This window comes from Pan paniscus, chromosome 7 (assembly GCF_029289425.2).
Source record: "Pan paniscus chromosome 7, NHGRI_mPanPan1-v2.0_pri, whole genome shotgun sequence".
NCBI classification, from domain to species: Eukaryota; Metazoa; Chordata; class Mammalia; order Primates; family Hominidae; genus Pan; species Pan paniscus.
The window spans coordinates 98390327-98410091 of record NC_073256.2 but is presented as its reverse complement, the minus strand read 5'-3'; the positions used below and the strand labels follow the sequence as shown (position 1 = coordinate 98410091).

Here is a 19765-nt window from a genome sequence, read left to right as displayed (position 1 = left end):
TCCAGATACACTGAGCACACGACCATGTGATTTGTCCACTCACCACAGTGGCCAGAGATGCAAAAATACCATTATTAGTTCAGAGACTGGAACAGTTCTCTGCACTAAGATACTTTTCATGTTTATTACACTGTTTCACCTTCTGTATAATTTAATATTCAAGCTGTGTAAGCCTAAATAGCTCAGCACAGCTGGTGTGGTGTCTTGTTATTTCTCACTTTTCCTCTTATCTGTGCAATTTTAATAATTGGGAGCCTAAAACCGTTATGGTAAAAGGACAAAATTATTCAAGAAATTCACATACTTGGCACATAGTCAGTGAGAAGCTTAAATCAATTTTCTTGAACTGTCAGCCATGATGTAGATCTAAATGGAAAGCTAGAGTTTAGTCAGATTCATTGCTTATTGTTTGCCTCTGCAATTATGAAATATGAAGGTTGGTAAGGGTTGTTCAATGTATTTTATTTTTTTCCAATTTGAATGGCTCTGGTAAGTTATAAATATTTTGCAATTTAATCATAGAAATAATATCCCTTTTTTATTTAAAGAAATACACATTAAAATGTTTTCCTGTTTTTGTTAGGGAAAGAAGCAATAAGTTAAATCAAACTGCACAGTTTTACCTTGACCTCTCAGCCTCAGCAATATGCTTTCTCATATTTGATTCAACTAAATGCAATGTCTATGCAGCTCCAGATTTAAAATATGAATGTTAGAATATAGGCTTTCTTTGTTCTACAGTGACTTATTTAGATTGATATCTTAGCATTTTTCATCCAGATGCTTTTTTTGTGATAAAGAATTAAAACTTGTATTTTTATAAGTACAAGTTTGTTTACAGAAAAAGTTGAACACCTTGTGGAAAATAGAAAGATTTCATATTGGATAAATCTCATTCAAGGTTAATACTACACATTTCTATTCACTGCTTCCTAATTCTAAAATGAAACTGTCCATTAGGAAATATTGCAAAGGCTAACTGTTTATATTGAAGTGCAGAAAATTGCCGCTTTTTCCTTTTTAAGTTGTATACCAGAACATAGTTTTTTTGTTTTGTTTTGTTTTGTTTTTTTAAACTGCCTACAACAATTCATGTATTGTCTAGGTGTCTAGGTAATTGTCATTTGGGGTCATTTTAATTTAAATTTTAGATGAGCAAATTAGTAGTATTTTGAAGAGGGGGACATCTCATCACATTCTTATTCTCACACTGAAAATGACTCCATTTAGCTCAGTCCACTGGGTATTAATTCAGTAACTGAAATATAGCAATGTAGGATGACATTGTTTCATGGGTGTGCCTCCAAGTGGAATCCTAGACAAAGCGATCTGCATTTTACCTTTCTTCTTTAATTTTGGCCCACACAAGCAAAGCCTACATCTCTCACAGGACAGCACTCCAGATTTCTTTAACTACCTATCATCTCAGGTATTTCCTTTCTCTCTAACTTCTGAATTATTTAGAGACATGAGCCAGTTTGTGAAAAGAACTGTCTTTTAGCTGTTCTTTGGATAAGGAAATTATTTTTATAAATGTAAAAGTGACTTTTGTGAGCAAAGCTTCAGTGAAGTTCTGTATAGTGCAGTCATCTTTCCTGACTCACGCTACTGCTGTTGATTTGTTTTTTTCTTGAGGCAGAGTCTCACTCTGCAGGCTACACAAATTGGTATCACGTCAGAGTCACCTTCTATTATAAAGACACAGGCACGTATATGTTTATTGCATTCTTTTGCATTTGCTGAGGAGTGTTTTACCTCTGATTATGTTATCTAGTTTAGTGTATGTACTATGTGGTGATAAGAAGAATGTATATTTTGTTGTTTTTGGGTGGAGAGTTCTTTAGGTGTCTATCAGGTCCATTTGATCCAGTGCTGGCTTCCAGGTCCTGAATATCTTTGTTAATTTTCTGTCTCAATGATCTGCCTAATAGTGTCAGTGGGGTGTTAAAATCTTGCACTATTATTGTGTGGGAGTGCAGGTCTCTTTGAAGGTCTCTTAGAACTTGCTTTATGAATCAGAGTGCTCCTGTGCTTGGTACATATATATTTAGGTTAGTTAGTTCTTCTTGTTGAATTGAAGCTTTTATCTTTATGTAATGCTCTTTGCCCTTTTTTTTTTTTTTTTATCTCCGCTGGTTTAAAGTCTGTTTTGTCTGAAACTAAGATTTCAAACTCTGCTTTATTTCTGTTTTTCATTTGCTTGGTAGATTTTTCTCCATCATTTTATTTTGAGCCTATATGTGTCATTGCATGTGAGATAGTTCTCTTAAAGACAGCATAGCAATGGGTCTTGGTTCTTTATCCAGCTTCACTCTGTGCCTTTTAGTTGGGTCATTTAGCCCGTTTACATTCAAGGTTAGTACTGATATGTGTGGATTTGATCCTGTCATCATGATGTTAGCGGGGTTATTTTGCAGACTTGTGAATGTGGTTGCTTTATGGTTTCTCTCGTCTGTGTACTTACCTGTGCTTTTGTAGGGGCTGGTAATGGTCTTTCCTTTCCATATTTAGTGATTCCTTTAGGAGTTCTAATAAGGCAGGTCTGGTAGTAATGAATTCCCTCAGTATTTGCTTGTCTGAAAAGGATCTTATTTCTCTTTCACTTGTAAAGCTTAGTTTGGCTCGATATGAAATTCTGGGTTGAAAATCCTTTCCTTTAACGATGTTGAATATTGGCCCCCAATCTCTTCTGACTTGTAGGGTTTCTGCTGAGAAGTTCACTGTTAGTCTGATGAGCTTCCCTTTGCAGGTGACCTAACCATTCTCTCTAGCTCCCTTTAACACTGTTTCTTTCATTTCAACCTCAGAGAATCTGATGATTACATGCCTTTGGAATGATCTTCCTGTGAAGTATCTTACTGCTGTTCTCTGCATTTCCTGAATCTGAATGTTGGTCTCTCTAAAAGGTTGGGAAAGTTCTCATGAATGATATCCTGAAATATGTTTTCCAAGTTGGTTCCATTCTCCCCATCTATTTCAGGGACACCGATGAGTCACTGATTTGGTCTCTTTACATAATTCCATATTTCTCAGTGGTTTTGTTTGTTCCTGTTATTTCTTTTTTTCTCTATTCTTGTCTGTCTTATTTCAGAAAGTCACTCTTCAAGCTGTGAGATTCTTTCTTCCACTTGTTCTATTCTGCTATTAATACTTGTGATTGCATTATAGTGTTTCTTGTAGTGTTTTTTAATTTTTTTCAGGTCTATGAAATCAGTTTATGGTTTTTTTTTTCTATGCTGGCTATTTGTCTGTCAGTTTCTGCATTGTTTTATCATTATTTTTAGCTTCATTGGATTGGTTTTTAATGTAGTCCTGTAGCTCAATGATCTTTGTTCCTATTACTATTTGAATTCTAGTTCTGTCATTTCAACCATCTCAGCCCAGTTTGGAACCCCTGATGGAGAGGTAGTGCAGTCGTTTGGAAGAAAGAAGGCACTCTGGGTTTTTGAGTTGTTAGGCTTCTTATGCTGAATCTTTCTCATTTTTGTGGGATTATTTTCATTCAATATTTGAGGTGCTGATCTTTGGATGGGTGTTTTTTTCTTTTCTCCTATTTGATGACCTTGAGGAGCTGATTGTAGTATAAGGTGAGTTCAGCCAATTCGCTTTTTTTCTGTAAGATTTTAGCAGGTCAGTGCTCAGTTCCCAACTCCTAGACTTTACGCTCTTACTCCAGGAGACTTGTATTGGGCCCTGACCTTGTTTACTGGCTCTTTGAATTTAGGAATCCACTGTGCAGGAGGTGAGGTGCTCTGGGACTGCTGATCACTACACTCCAATGGGTGGTGTCAGCTAAAGCGTTTCATAGAGTAGTGGCAGCAGGATCCACCCTCATTTTCAAGTGCTAGCAGCAGTGGTGACGGCAGCTGCGACAGAGTGCTAGTGGGTGCTGGGGTGCCTGCCTCCCTGCCAGCATTCACCAGTGTCAGAGGCAACGCAGCTCAGGGGAGTAAACGGAGCCTGCTGGTGACTGTGCACATGGCCATGCTGGTGGCGGTGTTGGCATGGGGACAGGGCAGTGGCTGCTGCAGGTCTGGGTGCCTCTTCTATGCCCTGCAAGCAGGAGTGGTCGCTAAGGGTAGGGGAGGATCTGCTGCTCTCTGCCTAGTGTTAGAGTAAAGGCAGGGTGCTGGTAGGGCAGGGCTTCCTGGATCTGTGCCTGCCAAGGCTCTGTCTTCAATGGCAGTGGGGGTGAAGTGCTCTTGCACAGGCTGACAGAGCAAGAGAAACAAAACCCATCTGCACAGACACACTCCAGCAAAGCAATGTGATGGGGCCCAGGGAAGCTGCAGTGTGGAGAGGGAGCCTGCAGACTGGTACGTGGCCCTAGGGGCCGCCCTGCTGGGGCTCTCCATCAGTCAGGCATGGTCCTTCAGTGCAGAAGCTATGGGGCGGGCCCCCAAGGCACTTGAGGCTGCTTGCAAGCAGGCATGGTCACGCAAGGGCCCCAGGAGAGGTCAACAGACCAAGAGGTGCTCAGTTCATAGGAAGTGGTCTGATGGGCAAGACCACCCTGCAGAGTTGAGAACCACAGTTCCTGTAGCCTAAGTCTCCTATGGGAGCAAATTGAGCCTAGTGGGATGGCCGTCCCTGGCCATGCTCCACCACAGGTGCTCCCACACTAAACCCTCTGGGCTCCACAACAGTTGGCTTGCTGCCCCTATGAGTTCTCTAAGCAGCTCTCTCTGCCAACTTGCATGTCCATGGTGGTTGAGCGGTCTCCTGGTGGGATTCCAGAGGTCCGTGGGGATAACAGGTTTCTCCTTGCCAGTTCAACTCACCTCTTCCTCCAGAGCCTTTGGGGACCAGGAATTAGTCTGGGTATGCTGTAACCCCAGGTAGAATTCCCAGGTTTTTTTCCCATTCAGCCTAGCTTCTGTGTCTTCCCTCCATCTGCTCTCAGTGCCTTCCCATGAAGAACTGTTAGGGTGACGCTCGTCATCTCCCTGTTTTGGTGGGAGCTGTTCCACCTGGCTACATCTAGTTGGCCATCTTGCTCTCCTCCCTAGCCTTTTAGTTTTACCTCTGTTATTGATTTCAAATCATTCCATTGTGATTGGAGATGATACTTTACATTATTGTAATCTTTTGAACATTTATTAAGAATTATGTTATGGGCTAAGATATAGTCTGTCCGGAGGATTATCTGTATTTACTTGAGAAGAATATGTATGCTGTTTTTGTTGAGTGGAGTGTTTTGCATAAGCCTGCTAGGTTCAGTTGGTCTCTACTGTTGTTCAAGACTTTGACTTTCATTTTAGTCTTCTGTCTGGCTGTTCTATTAATTATTGTAAGTGGGGTATTTACCTTTCTAATATATCTCTAGCCTTCCATTTGTAGTTACAAAAGTGTTTTGGCAGCTGCCAACATCTTCATTTTGTACCACACTGGAAAATAAAATAATAGTAGTCACTTATAATGATTTGTACTAAGCCCTGGGTTTGCTTTTTCTGATTATCCAAAATTATATCACTTGGCTATTTGTAAACCAATTGCTATGGACAGGAAAATGTGCTGCTCCTGTTGCCTTAAGTGAATGAGGACCTATTCCTGGATTTGAGAGTATGGTTATTCCTGCCCAAATCATAGTCATGAATTCAAAGGAATAAATTGTCCCCCTGCCCCCACCCCCAAAAAAGTGAGAGTAAAGGTCTTCAGTTATGTTCCCACAGAAGTGGACTCTAAAACAATGATGTGAATACAGCTGTTTATCTCACCTTGGGAGATGAAGCAGTAAGCCTCTAAAGGGTGAAGTCTTAAGCAGTTTTCTATGTAGGCAACTGGTGACCAACCAATCTCACTAGAAAATTTTGGAAGAAAAACTTATTGATTATTGGTTGATGCCTGATTCAAAAGGGTGGTAACTCCATAGACCTTTCCACTTGGTTGGTAAGAGGGCAAAGTGGGGTCAGGCAGTTAGAGAAAGGCCTTAATCAAAGTCACAAGGGCTTGCAGTTGGAAGTAGTTAGCTCTTGGGACACAGGAAAAAATGCTAAGGGGTATATACTGTGCATGTTCAGCCTATAGTATAGAAATATAGATGTGAAAACCAAAACAAGACTAAATAGATTCTTGAGAGTCCAGAAAAAATATCTACCACCACGGCTCTAAAAAATTAAGCTTATCTAATTTGAAAATACAAGTAGTATTTATTTATTTTGCTGTTTTAAATAAGTATTTTTTAACTTATTAAAAGGTTGCCAGTTTTAACTAATTGCTTCATAAATTTTAATTGAATAAAGCAATATTCTGCTTACACTGCATTCTTTCTTCTCTCTTTTTATTTTTGATTTAAAATTTAAGAAACTATTTTTCAGTGTGTGTGTGTATATATATACATATATACATATATACGTATATATATATACGTATATATATATGTCAATTTAAATACATCTTTTTTGTAAAGAGCTGAACAGTACTTTGGATTTAGCATAGCTTCAGAACATCACATGTTATGTTTTAAAGCAATGCCAGAATCCACAATGTATTGGACACAATGTCTTTATAAACCTATTTAGGAAAAGTAATAAAAATACAACAGCTTTCATCCCAAAATTATTCAAATGTGCTATCCTCAAGATGGCCTACTTTCTAACATTTTAATAAATTATCCCTCTACTTTCCATATTGTCTCATAAAGGCAAGAATGCAATTCTTTTGGCTACATTCAGCTGAACTAAATAAAGTGCATAAGAACCTCTTAAGATTTTTCTTTTGAAAATATCTTTATTTCTAGAAAAATATGTAATATGTCTTTTAAATATAAAATATGTATCTTTATTTAAATCTAAAATAAAATTATTCATAATTATATATTATTTTTGATATAAAAATTGTTTACAGAGCCATTTTCTTTACAATTATCACTAAGCAGTCTATCAATATAGTATTTTACATTTCAGCCTTCCATATTCAGCAACTATTTTAATTTTCTACATCACCTGCTTAAAATAATTGTAGTCAATTTAGAAATAATCTTAGACATCTGAGATTAACCACTTCCACTCTGAGATTTAAACACAAAACAAAACAGAACAATAAAATACATGGTGTATTGTCTGAGGCATATCAAACGATAGTGGGCATTGCTGGTTGCCTCCCCAACATCCATTTCCCTGTTTCCTAATGGAAAATCTTCCTTGGTGTCATATATCTCAGGGGAAGTTGTTCCTCTCTCAGTCTCAGGAATGGTCCTAATTATATCTGCTTGTAGTAATTGACTAAAAAACAATTTGATTAAATTAAGGCCAATGAATTATAAGTGAATCTTTATGATAGCATAGAGATTATATCTTAAGAAAGGGAAGTTGGAAAACTATCCCCCTCCCCTGTGAATGAAAAAAATCTAATTGCCCTTGGATGGCATCCTGTGTTCTTTATGGGAGAAAGTCAAAAGATGAAGCTAATACTGTGTGTGGCAGAAATGAAATTAGAAAAGCAAATCCAAGTATTTAATAACACTGCAGAATGACTGGTTCAATATTCTTAAGCTCACTCTGTCTCTGAACATTTTGTAGACGAGCGAATCACTTTAGTTATTGTTCAAACGAGTATTTATTTCTATTATTTTTAGTGATACATAATGCACAGCTACTGCTCTTAGCCATTTAATGTCCTATATTTAGCAGTTTAATCTATAGCTTAGAAAAATCATAAAGTGCTTGTGGTTATTTTTAATTTCGTATATTGTAATTGTATATGATTTATCTCTGTTTTACAAATAACTCTAGCTTAAAATAATGAGCTACTTTTAAGCAGCATTCAATAAAGCAACAAGAGGGTTGTAGAGAAGTATATTTTCCCCAGATTCCTACAGTAACAATAATATTTCTTATAGAAGATAACATTGTCATCTATGTATCTAATATCAGATTCAAGTATAGACAATAAGCAAGCAATGCTATCTCTAGGAGTCTACTTGAAACTTAGTGTGTAATTTTGCTTGAAATACATAAAGACAACAATGATTAGTTACCTTTTGATAATTTATTGCCTTTTTGTGAGCTGCAGTTGACTAAAATTTTTTAAAAATGGTCCTGGAATACAATGATCAAGGAGGCATAATTTGAAGCTCATGCCATATAGTGATGTATTTTTTTCTGAGCAACTTGTCTATATATTTTTTCAAAGCAAACATAATGACAATGAAAAGGTAGTAAATTTGTGTGTAACTTTAGGTAATTAGCTTCCGTCAAACTTTCTCTTTATCTCACTGGCAATATTTCTAAGTCTTGATTCAATTATGTTCTGTAAACTATGAAATCAGTAATGTGTACTCAGATATAGGCTTAGTGCATCCAAGAGATTGAGAGTTTGGGAAAGAAAATGAAAGTAGGTAGTAAATTCCAAGTAAGTCTAAACATTGGCATTTGGTAATAAAAGAAAATTGAGAATGTGAGTGAGTATATATACATATATATACACACTACCTATACAGACAGACACACACACACACACACACACACACACACACATAGGTACAGTTGTCTCCCAGTATCCATGGGGAATTTGTTCCAGGACCACCTGGTAGATACTGAAATATATGGATGCCCAAGTTGCTTATAGAAAATGGTGTAGAATTTGCATATAACCTACCCACATCCACTTATATACTTTAAATCATCTCTAGATTACCTATAATACCTTCTACAGTGTAAGTACTATGTAAAGAATCATCGCACTATATTGTTTAGAGAATAGTGAAAAGAAAAATAGTCTGTACATATTTAGATACTTCAGAGCTGTGGTTGGTTGATTCCATAAATGTGGAACCCAGAGGTACGGAAGACCAGTTATAAACACAAATATATATATTTGTGTGTGTGTGTATATATATATATGCACACATGCAAATATAAATATATGTGCACACACACATGCACACACACATATAAATTGTCACAAAAAAGTTAAAAATCACACCTTGCCTTATAACATAATTTGAGTTCACACCTACAGCATCCTCAATGCTCTAATCAATCTCATGTTAAAGCAATGACAATGACACAGTGAAAAACTGATCCACTCACTACAACATCTTGCACTTACAAGGATCATTTCTGGAGTTAGAGTCATAGTGAAGCACTGGCTAGAGATTGCCTTAGAGAGTTGCATTTTATTGGATGGACAAGTGACTTTGATGATGAAATATTATTGTTATGTTCCTTATGCATGCTTTGCAACTACTGCTATACTACCAATAAATATTGTTTAATAATTTATTTTCATAGAAGTATGCTTAGATAACACATTAAAAAACAAATTTATACAAACATGGCATTATTTAACTAATATTTTAACCATTGCATTCCACAGGCAGGCTACCTAGGTAACATTAAATACTTAAAACAGAAGAAAGAGATAAAGTCATGTTATAGCTTTGAGTTAAGAAACAGAGGGTAATTCAAGCATGAAATGGGTAATCTTTGATATACAATCAGAGACAGGAAGCAGTGAATGGAAAGCCCAGTGACCGAGATGAGATACTGCATACAAAACAAATGCCTAGCTGATGTGATACCACCTTGTGCCTTGTACTGTTAATAGAAGCTCACAATCATTTCATTCTTAAAGTGAGAATTCATTAGGCTGAAATGAAAAATAAGTCTCTATAGAATAAGAATAAGGAAAATTATCCCAATAGCTTTGCTTTTTTTTACATAAAACTTTTCTTCAACAGCAACAGATAATTCAATATAGCCTATGGACTTACCACTACATACAGAAGCAAAATTTTAAAAAATCATATATTTACTCTTCTATATGGATTAAGAGGTACATAGGCCATATTTCGATGAGGTTTAAATACAATAATAGAATGAATATCTATTCTCTATTTCTCAAGATTATCTCTGCATCCTGACTTCAAATTTTACTTCGCAAAGGTTTATCGAGTATCAAATAAAAAAACACTGTGTGTATGCTGATATAGAAAAAAATCTCTGCCTCACAGAACTTAAATTCTAGTGGAGAACCTAGTATCTTGTTGGAAGGCATCTTTCATTTCCTATAATTTATCACGCTCTTTTTTTGCTGCTCTTTGAACTCAGAGTTTCTTTTGTTTTCATAAAAATTACTCTTACCTACTTCTACTCACTCTCCAATATCCCAAATATTACTTCTGGAAAGGTTTTCTAATTATATAAAATTTAATTTAGTGCTTACACTTTATATCCTAAGAGTAGCTGATGCATACTCTATTATAGTGCTAATTATATTTTATTGAAATTGAATTGGCTATCTTAATAAGATTTATATGTATTATTGGGTCTATTCCAGTGTCTACAAAACTGCTTGAGACATAAAGAGCGCTGAATAAAATTTGTTTAATTTAGGGGATGAATAGGCATTGTGTTATATTCTCTCTCTATATAAAGAACCGTTATGTATAAGTATGTTCTCTTTTATTTTAGAATGGATAAGATTAAGAGTTAAATGTTTCTTAATGAAGCAAAATCAACTATTTAATTTAAGAATCTGGTCAACAGATGAGCCTGGAGGACATTATATTAAACAAAATAAATCAGGCACAGATAGATAAATAATGTATATTCTCATATATGGGAGCTAAAAAAAATTGAGCCCCTGAAAGTAGAGAGTAGCATTGTGGGTTAGAGGCCAAGAATGGTAGAAGGGAAGGGAGACTAAGGAGAGATTGGTTAATGGTTAATTACAGCCATATAGGAGATATTAGTTCTGGTGTTCTACAGCTAGATTATGGTTAGCTATACTTTATTGTGTATTCTCAAAAAGCTAGAAAAGAGGATTTTGAATCTTCACAACACAAATAAATGATAAATGTTTGAGGTGATGGTTTTGCTAATTACCCTGATTTGATTATTATACATTGCACACATGTATCCAAATATCATTCTGTATTCCATAAGTGTGTATACTTATTACATGTCAATTAAAAATAAAAGAAAAATAGAATCTGGCCAAATTTATCTATAACATTATTTTTAAAGAATTCACTTTTTTGAATTTTTTCTTTTTGTTTTGATGTTATTGTGTCATGTCAAACAAGCAAGCAAAATAAATTAGATTTTATATTTGGTGACTTCTCAAATGTGCATTGAGAATATGGAAGCATACAGTGATGGAAACGTTTTATTAGTATGTTAGAACATAATTGGTAGTTTGTTCTACTAAGATTAAATGTAATTATGCATCTAAATTCATTTAAAGACAATATAATTTTCTAATATGCAAACTATATTTATTAGTCACAGTATGAAATGAGGAATTGGATGGACTGAGCAGGTAAAAACATTTGATAAAAAGCCCTATTCTTACAATTTATACCTGTACAATTGTGACAAGTTTTTAATTTCTCTCAGTATCTACTTCACTTTTAAAAAAATCCAACTGTCTTATTGTTATATTATAAAATGATACTCTTTTTAAATGTTTGACATGTATATATTAGAACTAGAGTAGTTGCAAAAATAATAATAAAATGTCAATGCTTTAAACTCTATACTTCATAATATTGGCTTAGCAAATTTTCTTTCTTCAGTGTAATGTATCACTGACAGCTTAACAAATTATTGAAAAAATGAAAAAGAAAAAAATGAGGACAATTTGTCTTTTCAGTCTTTGTGTATACTAGATTTGAATGAAAAACTATATTATGAATTGACCCTAAACTGTAATCTTAAAATAATCTGATAGCTATTATCTGTTCTTGTCAGAATATTTAAAAACCTCTCTATACATGGTATATTTAAATAATTTTCCTTTGGTTAAATAAAAATCTTATATGCAACATACTATGAAAGACTTAATTCATAAGGCAATATTATGAATGGAATTCTATAGAGGTCATTGTACATATTTATTAAGATTTTAAAATAAAGCTTCTAAGATACAATGTTTAATTTCTTTGCCTAACACAAAACACTTCATCTTCTATGTCTACAAAAGTTTTAAAAGCTTGCATACAGGTAAATGTTTGAGGAACATTTACCTGTGAAATAATTATTTAAAAATTAATATAAAATATTTGAAAATATTTATTTAAAATATCTTTTAAATTGAAATGAAAATATAAAAATATTTATTTAAAATTTTTAAAATATGTACTTAATATACTAGTACAATACCACCTGGTAGAAAGTGTTTATTTTTATTTTTCATTTTTTCAGAACAGTATTAGTCATTGTATGATACTGCAAAAGTCACACCTCACTATACTAATAAGCACACTGCAACCAAGTGACAAATTTGTTTGAAAAAGCCTTTTGTCTAAAGTCATGATTATGTCCTAACTGAATGGTAGACAGAAAGAATAAATTGCTGATTGTTCAGATTATACACAGCAGCTAATAATCTATAACACTGGATAAGAAACACATTACAGTTATCAAGTAAAATGATATTTTTCATATAGTTGAGATTAATGTGAAATAATATGGCTAGCTTGAAGCATATTGCTTTAAAATATATAACCCAACTTCAGATTTAAAAAAAAAAAAGATTAAAAGTAAGCAATATTAACGATGGGCAAATTATTTTTCCTCTGAAAATGAAATGAAAATCTCTAAATGTAGTGAAGTACATCCAAATTAGATTTGTTTTCTTTCCTTAGTCTTTCTTCCTTTGGCGTGTCCTTAATTTTTCACTTGCTCTGGATTTAAAAAGTGGTTTGACTCTCTTTCATTTTCTAACAAATCTGGTGCCTGATAAATGTTCACCGAGATCCTCATACTCTGGGGAACTTAGATCTGTATATATTAATCACAATGTGGATAGTTTATTTTCCTTTTTTGTTCTGCTTTCCTTGTCAAAACTTGAGCTGATATATGGACCCAGGAAGAAAGTAGCAACCTCAGTTCGATGTAATTCATATAATACGAGTTTGAATTTTTGTTCTCAGGATTTCCTCCTTGTCTTTGTGTTTTGAAGAGGCTTTAAATCTTTCTTTTTTCCTCTTTCGTCACTGTCACCATCTTTTGCAATTTCTTTGGCAGCTTTCTCACCATTCTGTTCAGGTTTAAAAAATCTTCCTATTACAAATGGCTTTTAACACATTGTTCTCTGTTCTTCTTTTCACGGCATTGTAACGTTGCTTTGATCCCTTTTCTTCCCATTTCTTCTCATTTCTCCTCTTTTTTTTTCTTTTGGTTTTCATTCCAAATGTCTTCTTATATTGACACTAGATTACTCAGTAGGTAGTTCACATTGATCTGGCTACTGTTTAGAAAGCAGATTTCATTTTAAGTAGAGAAATGGGAATGTCTGAAGAAGTATCCTTTGTAGAACAAAACACTAGGCTGCTGCTTTCAGATTCTTCCCCACTTTGGGGAAAGTGGGGAGTGATCGACCTCTAAAAATACTAACAGTTTATAATTTTATCCATCTGATTATTTTAAAACCCATAAAATTATTAATAAAATTCAAACCTTTCTGTATGTATTTTTCAAGTAATTTTGTTAGTGTAGTCTATTTCTTCATATACTAGAATAGCTCTAAGTTAGAAAAAAACAGAGGAAAGGAGGAGCCAAGGCAGGGATTGTTATCAAATCAAATGGGATGAAAATATATTCCTCTGGAAGCATGTGCTCATTCTCTTTAATTGAGCCCCTATTTGTTTCTCAATTTTTCTCTGTTGTAGTCTGATAGCTTTTATCCTCACTGTTTTGTTTCTCCCCTCTTCTCATTTATACTGTCAACTTACATTTAGGGCAGTGAGAGTTAACTGGCTCACTGTGACATTGCAATCAATTAATCACATTTAGCTTTCCATCCTGACTTCTTATTGGCTGGTTTGTAATTGAGCCATGGGGCAAAAGCCATTTCCAGCCACAGTCTGTCAGCTTGTTCAGCAGTTCATTTATTAGTTTGATAAGATAACCTTTCACAGCAACATCTAATCAAAAGCATCAAGTTTCACATACAGTGGAATTATTCAGAAATTCACGCCTAGATTTTTCTTGGGTCAGATATAAGGGACAGAATTTTGTTCTCTGGGAATTCGAAATAGTAATACAGTGTGTAGCCCCCTGGCCATTAAGCTCTGGGTCAAGATTTTGATAAAGACCGTAGACTATAAGGCACTTGACAGCTAAGTTCCTGGAGTACAGAAATGTAATTTTTTCCCTAACTTTAAATTTTATTATATAAATCTAAATTTACTAAGCCATAACATTTAGAAATGTTAGTAAAGTACTATATTTTGTAGAGAAATTTTAACTTTTTCTGTATTTTATACTGTTTAATATCTAGTAAAAAATTATCCTGACTTCACTCCTTTTGTATAATAAAAATGGCACATCAGCAAAAAGCCTCATTTTCTGTAGAGAGACATCTCTACTGTACTATTTAGTTCAGTGTAGTAGAAGGAGGCAGGGTTCCACTTACCCTAGGAGATATATCGCCAATACGTCAGTACTAACTCACAATACAAATACAACTCCCATCGTATTAAATCCATGGCAGAGCACAGCAGAACAGAAAGCAACATCACATACTCTCTAATATCCAAGCCCCTGCCTCCCTTACGGAAAGTATTACAGTCCCTTTTCTTTTAATCTTTTTATGTTTAATTTTATGTGTACATAATATTTGTACATATTCATGGGGTACACATTATATTTTGGTAGAAGCCTACAATGTATAATGATCGAATCAGGGTAATTGGGATATCCCTCAGTTCAAATGTTTATCATTTCTTTGTGTTGATGGATGAAGGGGGTTATGTAAATGCCAGGCCATTGCAGCCCTTTTAAGGACTGGACAATTTTAACAGATTTTTTAGATCCAGAGCTTCTCCGTGAGTTTGGTTGAGGCTGACACACCCGATCAGCATCAGAACCCAACTACTGTCATTTTTATTTTGCTTTAGTTTCCAAGATGGCAGATTAGAGGCTTTTAGTGTACCTCTGCCACTTGGAAATAACAAGATAGTGCATAAAAATAAATTCTGTGAGCTTTCATTCAAGAAGGAAAATGGAAATCCACCGCAATCAGGAAGGACATTCCAGATCCCTGCGAGGAGAACGTTGGCAAACAGCCCCTGTGATGGATCCGACTGATAAAAGTGAGTGAAGCCCCAGTATGTGAGAGCAGCAGAGAGCCTCCTTCTGTGACTCATCTTTCCACTGTGAATCTGAGCAATAATCCAGGCCAAGAGATAGCACTTTGTTTTTCCCCAGTGTTAGAGCTAACTTGGAAAGAAACTTGGAGCTGTTTAGTGGGAAAACGTGGGACGAAGAGCAGGCTGACATTTTTCATCCGAGTACATACAAAGTCAGCTATTCTTTGGAAACCTAGTAGCGTGGCTAAACAGGCATTTTATTCTTGGGCCAAAAACTGGAGTGCTTGCTCTGGAGTGGGACAGGCACCTCCACAGCCAGAATTGCAGAAAGCTCCTCAGCAGTAGATGCTGAAATTCTGCTCTCTCCTGGTGCAGGTCTGAGGTGGGAGGAGAGTTGCTACAGCTGCAGTTTCTACTGGGCAGCAAGACTTGCAGCCAGGACCAGTTTGACAACCTGGAACCCATCTGCACGCACTACTGCTGTATGCCCCAGCCTCCTTTCCTGAGATAGTGGTGCAGTGAGACCCTGTATGCTCCACTCCCAGGCAGAACTCCAGGCATTTGGAGCACACATTTACCTGGACCAGCAGCCTGAGCCACTCTACCCTTCCCGGGCATAGATCGTGATGCAGGAGAGCCCTCTCTGCTGCTTCATGACCAGGCAGATATCGAGGTATTTGGAGCACCTGCTCATCCAGATCAGCAGCCTGAAACACCCTCCGCTTCCTGTGCGGAGATTGTGGTAAAGTCGGGCCCTCTGTGCTCAGTTCCCAGGCAGATCTCCAGGAATCTGGAGCACCCACTCTCCTTGATTAGGAGTTTAGGCTGCCCTCACTCTGCAGAGTACTTGGGGCCAAGGAGGATTCCCAGCTCCATGCCTAGGCACACCTCTGGGTGCTTGGTGGCTACCCACTGGATTCTCCCTTGGCACTGGTGCTTATGTCTGCTATTGGGGGACCTGCAGGTCGGCCTGCTTGGTCCAGCCCTGCCCATCTTTCCCCCTATCGCCCCTGAGGCAGAGCAGGAAACTCAGACCTCTGTGCATTCCACAAATCAGTCCCTTGCCTGAGGCAAGAGAGAGTTTCTCCCAGTAAACAAGGATCACATAGAAACCCAGCCACATTGGCTGCAGCTGGCTCTTACACTTAAGTGCCATCTACTGTCTTGTAGGTCAAACCACACGGCTCAATATAAAATGTGCCAACATAAGTGCATAGGGCTACAGAAGCAAAACCAAAAGACCCTATCCATCATTCTCTATATTCACACCCACTAGGGAGAGAGTAGGAAAGAAAAAAAATAGAAAAATAAAGAAAAGGAAAAAATCTTAATCACATCAAAATAATTACAATTAGTAGAAGTGCCAGCATCTCCAGATGATAAGGAACCAAGGCAAGAATCCCGGCACCATGAAAAATCTGAATGTAGTGACACCACCAAAGGGTCACAGCAGTTCTCTAGCAATGGTCCCTAACAAAAGTGGAAACACAGAAATAACAGATAAATAATTCGAAGTGTGGATGCAAAGAAGTTGAATGAGATTCAAAACAAAGTTGAAAATAATCAACACAAAGAAACTTCCAAATCATTCCAGAAAGAAAAGGAAGAGATGAACATCTTAAAAAGAAATGAATCAGAGCTACTGGAATTGAAAAAAATCACTTAAGGAATTTCATAATACAACTTAAAGTGTTAGCAATAGAGTGAACCAAAGAGAAGAAAGATTTTCAGAGTTTGAAGGCCAGTCTTTCAAACTAACCCAGTGAGACAAGAATAAAGAAAAATGTTTTTAAAAAATGAACAAAGCCTTTAAGAAATATAAGATTATGTAAAGTGACAAAATATACAAATTATTGACATTGATGAGAGAGAAGGAGAAAAAGTAAACAACCTAGAAAACATATTTGAGGGAATAATTTAAGAAAATTTCCCTAATTCTGCTGGAGAGGTAGACAGTTAGATACAAAAATTCAGAGAACATCTGTGAGATATTACAAAAGACAAAAATATTCCCCAGGTATATAGTCACCAGACTGCAATGGACGATGCTAAAAAAAAAATCTTAAAGGCAGCTAGATAAAAAAGGTCATATCATATACAAAGGAAACCCCTATCAGGCTAATGACAGATGTCTCAGCAGAAACCTTACAAGCCAGGAGAGAGTGGGGGCTTATTTTCATCATTGTTAAATGCAAGAAATTCCAACCAAAAATTTCCTATTCCACCAAAGTAACTTCATAAATGAAGGAGAAGTAAAATATCTTCCAGACAAGCAAGTGCTAAGGGAATTTGTTACCAGCAGAACAGTCTTAAAAGAGTTATAAACATGGAAATGAAAGATCAATGCCTGCTACCACAAAAACATACTTAAGTACATAGCCCTCAGATTCTATAAAGCAACCACACAATATAAACTACAAAGCAAGAAGCTAACAATTTCAAAACTTCCCATATCAATATTAAACTTGGATGTAAACGGTACAAATGCCCCACTTAAAAGGTATAGTTACCAATTGCATAAAAGAAAAGACCCATCCATCTTCTGCCTTCGAGAGACCCAACTCAAAATGGATTAAAGATTTCAATGTTAGACTTCAAACTATAAAAATTCTAGAAGAAAACCTCAGAAACACTATTCTGGACATCAGTCTTGGAAAATAATTTATGACTAAGTCCTCAAAAGCAATTGCAACAAAAACAAAAATTGACAATTGGGATCTGATTAAACTAAAGCGCTTCTGTGCAGCAAAAGAAACTACCAACAGAGTGAACAGACAACCTACAGAATGGGATAAAATACTCACAAACTATGCATCCGACAAAGGGCTGGTATCTATAATCTATGAGGAACTCTAACAATTAAACAAAAAGCAAATGATCTCATTAAAATGTGGGCAAAAGACATGATCAGACCTTTCTCAAAGGAAGATATACAAGAAGGCAACCAACATGAAAACATGCACCACATCACTAATCATCAGAGAAATGCAAATCAAAACTGCAACAAGATATCATCTGACACCAGTCAGAATGGCTATCATAAAGGAAAAAAAAAAGGTGCTGGCAACACTGCAGAGAAAAAGGAATACTTATACACTGTTGGTAGGAATGTAAATTAGTTCAACCACTGTGGAAAGTAATTTGGAGATTTCTCAGATAACTTAAACTGTCATTTGACTCAGCAATTCCATACTGGTTATATACTCAACAGAAAATAAATTGTTCTACCAAAAATATACCTGCAGTCATTTGTTTATTGCAGCACAATTCACAATAGCAAAGACAAGAAATCAACATACATACCCATCAACAGTGGATTGGATAAAGAAAATGTGGTACATATACACCATGGAAATCCATGCAGCCAAAAAAGAATTAAATCATGTCCTTTACAGTAACATGGATGTAGCTGAAGGCAATTATCCTAAGCAAATTAATGCATTATCGTAAGTGAATAACAGAAAACCAAATATGGCATGTTATCACTTATATGTAGGAGCTACACATTGTTTAGTCATGAATATAAAGACGGCAACAATGGACACTGGGGTCTGCTGGTCAGGGGGCAGGAGCAGGAAGAAAGTTAAGTTCTGAGAAACTAACTTTTGGATACTGTCCTCACTACCTGGGTAACAAGAGCATTTTTATCCCAAATTTCAGCATCATATAATATACCCATGTAACAAACCTGCACATGTATCTCCTGATTCTAATATAAAAGTTGAAACTATTTTAAAATACAATAAAATAAATAAAAGTTAAAAAAAAAAGAGACAGAAACTCAACTACTCCCACTGCCAGACCCTGCTTCCTACTTCTCCTTTCCACAATCTCAGAGTCCATCCCAGTCTCCTTCCCAGAGAACTTGACCCATGAAATGTGGTAAGAATTTTTCACATTTTATTCATGTTCTCAATTCCAGTATGCTTTCATTATGCAAAAGCATAGGTTGACTCAATGCTATTAACTATGATTAAGAGTAAGGAAAATGAGCGTTTCTTCATTTAACTTACTATGTACTCACAAGACGAGCTGCTTAGAATGAAGTTAAAATGTTCCATTTGTTGAGTACTTACTATGTTCCAGTCATTTTTCTAAGTATTCTATTGGTATCAATTTTTTAATGTAATCCGCAAAACAATTGAGGAAAGAGAAATATGGCATTTAAAGTAATGAACAAAGTTATATGGCTCCCTGAAAGTACCAGAACCTACATTTTGGATCTCAGGCAATCTGATCTCAGAATCTCTATTGTTAGTTAATTTGGAGAAGGTTTATTCCAGTGGCTCTCACATATGTACATGCACATGTATCAGAAGTACCTGGGAAGCTTGCTAAAACACACATTGCTGGGCCCCACTCCCAGAGTGTTTCAATTAGTAAACTGGGGGTGGGGTCAGAGAAAGTGTATTTCTATCAAATTTTTAGGTGGTAATGCTGCCAACCCAAGACTACACTATCAAAACCACTGGTTTCAACAATGCTATAGATATCCTCTTCATTTATCTAGGTGTGATATAGTTGAATCAATTAACTATGGATCTAGACTAATTATTTACACAGTAAATGAAGTAAATGGATATGCTACTATATTTTTCAGTTGCTTATAACTGCTATTGTCTCCCCATGAACAAGGGAGTTGAACCCGGATTAACAATCTATATATACACTTTGATTTGTTTGTTGATAACAACGCAAAGATCTGAGAAAAGCTAAGTGGTAGAG

The 19765-nt window shown here is 35.9% G+C and overlaps 1 long non-coding RNA gene across 3 annotated transcripts in view; it reads left to right on the top strand.

Annotated features, from left to right (window-relative positions):
* The first annotated feature begins 484 nt into the window (after positions 1 to 484).
* Positions 485 to 19765, top strand: part of LOC134730987 (uncharacterized) — a 147435-nt gene continuing 128154 nt past the window's right edge. For 2 of the 3 annotated variants that reach the window (XR_010112982.1, XR_010112980.1), the window contains exon 1: positions 1714 to 2906. This is a non-coding gene — a long non-coding RNA (uncharacterized LOC134730987). Of the gene's footprint in view, positions 1430 to 1713; positions 2907 to 19765 lie in introns of those variants that run through there. The other variant, XR_010112981.1, reaches the window with a different exon arrangement.